This window comes from Hipposideros armiger, unplaced genomic scaffold (genome assembly GCF_001890085.2).
Source record: "Hipposideros armiger isolate ML-2016 unplaced genomic scaffold, ASM189008v1 scaffold_20, whole genome shotgun sequence".
NCBI classification, from domain to species: domain Eukaryota; kingdom Metazoa; phylum Chordata; class Mammalia; order Chiroptera; family Hipposideridae; genus Hipposideros; species Hipposideros armiger.
The window spans coordinates 3,775,217-3,778,104 of record NW_017731370.1 but is presented as its reverse complement, the minus strand read 5'-3'; the positions used below and the strand labels follow the sequence as shown (position 1 = coordinate 3,778,104).

The 2,888-nt window shown below is 37.8% G+C and overlaps 1 pseudogene; it reads left to right on the top strand.

Moving 5' to 3' along the window:
• Window positions 1-306: 306 nt before the first annotated feature.
• On the top strand, window positions 307-2,345 carry LOC109378986 (protein DBF4 homolog A pseudogene; annotated as a pseudogene).
• The last annotated feature ends 543 nt before the right edge of the window (window positions 2,346-2,888 follow it).

The window sequence follows — 2,888 nt, the reverse complement described above, 5'->3', positions numbered from 1 at the left end:
TGTTTGTTTTAGTTGCCCATTTTCCTCACACAATCCTCTTCAAAATTATCCTCCATGTTATCCCATAAATCTCAGAATCATTTTCCTTAAACACTGGATCAGTCAAGATCTAGTTCAGAAATCTTCAACCACCGCAGTCCACTCGTTTGTACTTTGCCCCTTCCTCCTCCGCGCCTTGAGGCCGGATCTGGCCCTGGAAACTCGGAGGTCAGACACGGTATCTGTACGCGTGGGTGTGGTAGTCCGGAGAGGTGACTGGCCCTCAGCGCGCCTCGAGGAGTTGTGTTCTCCTGGCCGCCCCGGGGCGACACCCTCTCCGGACCCAGCATGTAGGTGCCGGGCAGCTGCCATGAACTCCGGAGCCATGAGGGTCCACAGCAAAGGACATTTCCAGGGTGGAATCCAAGTCAAAAATGAAAAAAACAGACCATCTTTGAAATCTTTGAAAACCGATAAAAAACCAGAAAAATCCAAATATAAGCCACTTTGGGGAAAAGTATTTTACATTCACTTACCTTCAGTCAGCATATCTGAAAAACTGCAAAAGGACATTAAGGATCTGGGAGGGCGGGTTGAAGAATTTCTCAGCAAAGATATTAGTTATCTTATTTCCAATAAAAAGGAAGCTAAATTTGCACAAACCTTTGGCCGAATTTCTCCTGCACCAAGTCCAGAATCTCCATATAATGCAGAAACCACTTCACCTCATCCCAGCCATGACGGAAGTTCATTTAAGTCTCCAGATTCAGTGTGTTTAAGCAGAGGAAAATTATTAGTTGAGAAAGCTATCAAGGACTATTATTTTATTCCTTCAAATAGTATATTATCAAATGTCTTATCTTGGGGAGTAAAAATTCTTCATATTGATGGTTTTTCTTGCCAAGTAGAAAATATTATTGCCAGAATATCCTAGGGGTAAGGGGAAAAGAGTAAGTATTGGCACACAGAAAGCAAGAACAGGTAGACTCAAAAAGCCATTTGTAAAGGTGGAAGATGCGAGCCAACTTTATAGACCATTTTCTCTTCAGCTGACCAATATGCCTTTAATAAATTATTCTATTGAGAAGCCTTCCAGTCCATTTGATGTAGATAAGCCACTTAGCGTCCAAAAGCAAACTCAGGTTAAATTAAGAATTCGAACGGATGGCGATAAATGTGGTGAAGTCCCAATTCAACTCCAATTGAAAGAGAAGAAAAAAAAAAAGGATATTGTGAATGTTGCTTGCAAAAATATGAAGATCTCGAAACTCATCTTTTAACTGAGCAACACAGAAACTTTGCACAGAGTACTCACTATCAAGTTGTTGATGATATTGTATCTAACTTAGTTTTGGACTTTGTGGAATATGAAAGGGAAGTGCCTAAAAAGAAAAGAATAAAATACAGCATTCGATCCCTGTCTCCTGTTACTGTTCTGAAAAAGCCTAAACCAAAAGAAAAAGCTAGAATTGCAACCTATCTGTCAGGAAGACTTCAGGGAAAATAATGAACAGGTGATGGAGCAGAGTCTCCTATATAAAGAAACCCAGAAACCTGAACAAAAGCTTGTGTTTATTCTGAAACACATTCTCTACCCTTCAAGTGAATTGAGAGGACTTGATGAGAAAACAACTAATAAATGTTCCATGTTAAATCCAACTGAAAATGACATAAAAGAACATTTTACACATCTATCTCCAGATAAAAACGAACAGGGCTGCATTCTTGATGTTTGTGAACATAAATCAATTATAAATGAAAATGACTTAGAAGAACTAAGGGTAGATCACTGTCCCTGTAGGCTACAGACATCTATACAAGTTTCTAATTTTAATGTGGATAATAGTGAATGTCAACCAAAACAAAAGTCAGATACTGTGCTTTTTCCAGCAAAGGATCTGAAAGATAAGGACTTTCATTCAATATTTGGTCATGATTCTGGTCTGTCAGCAATAAACAGCTCCCAGGAGCAGCTAACAATTCAGGCAAAGACTTCATCCTGAAGTCGTCCAAAGGAACCCAATGAATGTGATATGAAGAATATGGATAATTTACCTTCTGGTAAAATCCATTGGAAAGTGAAAATATTAGGAAGAAATAAAAAAGAAAATCTAGAACCAAATGAATTAGATAAAAGAACTGAATGCCTTATTACTCAAGACAAAAACAGAATTTGTAGTTCACCAATACAGTCTCTACTGGACTTATTTCAGACTGGTGAAGAGAAGTCGGAATTTTTGGGTTTTACAAGCTACTCCGAAAACAGTGATATATGTGATGCAGGTATTTGGGAAGAGGAAAATTCAAATAATCTGTTGTCAATGTTATTCTCTTCCCCTTCAACGTCTACATTTACTGGCTTTTAGACTGAAATACCTTTCAAAACTGATGAAGATCATACTGAAATTCATATAAATATATATAAAAATTCCTAGGTTGTTTTTGTGTGTGTGTGTGTGTGTGTGCGCCAATTTTGTTTACAGAACCAAATGTAAATGTTAACAAAGGTGACTGCATTTTTCTACACAATTGAATAACTTATAGAAAAATTGTAAAATAAACCTGTGGCTCTAATTTATATACTAAAAAAAAAGATCTAGTTCAGAAAAAAAAATCCACACTACAAATTGTCAGAGAGGATGATAAAGGGGACTTTTTACTCAGAGCACGAAGGGGACACTGAAATAAAGCCAGATATTAGCAATTTCAAAGCCATTGTCACTTCTAGGGTTGAGGTAATCTAGATCATTGACACCTGAAAGATGCAGTTATTACCCTAAAGGTTGGGATGAGCACAGGGGAAAAGCAAGCAGCCCAGAATCCAGAAGCTTGGACAGGCTCCCAAATATGCTAGATTCCAGTGGTATTATTCTCTAAACCCATCAGATTTTAAAGAAACCTTTGCACAT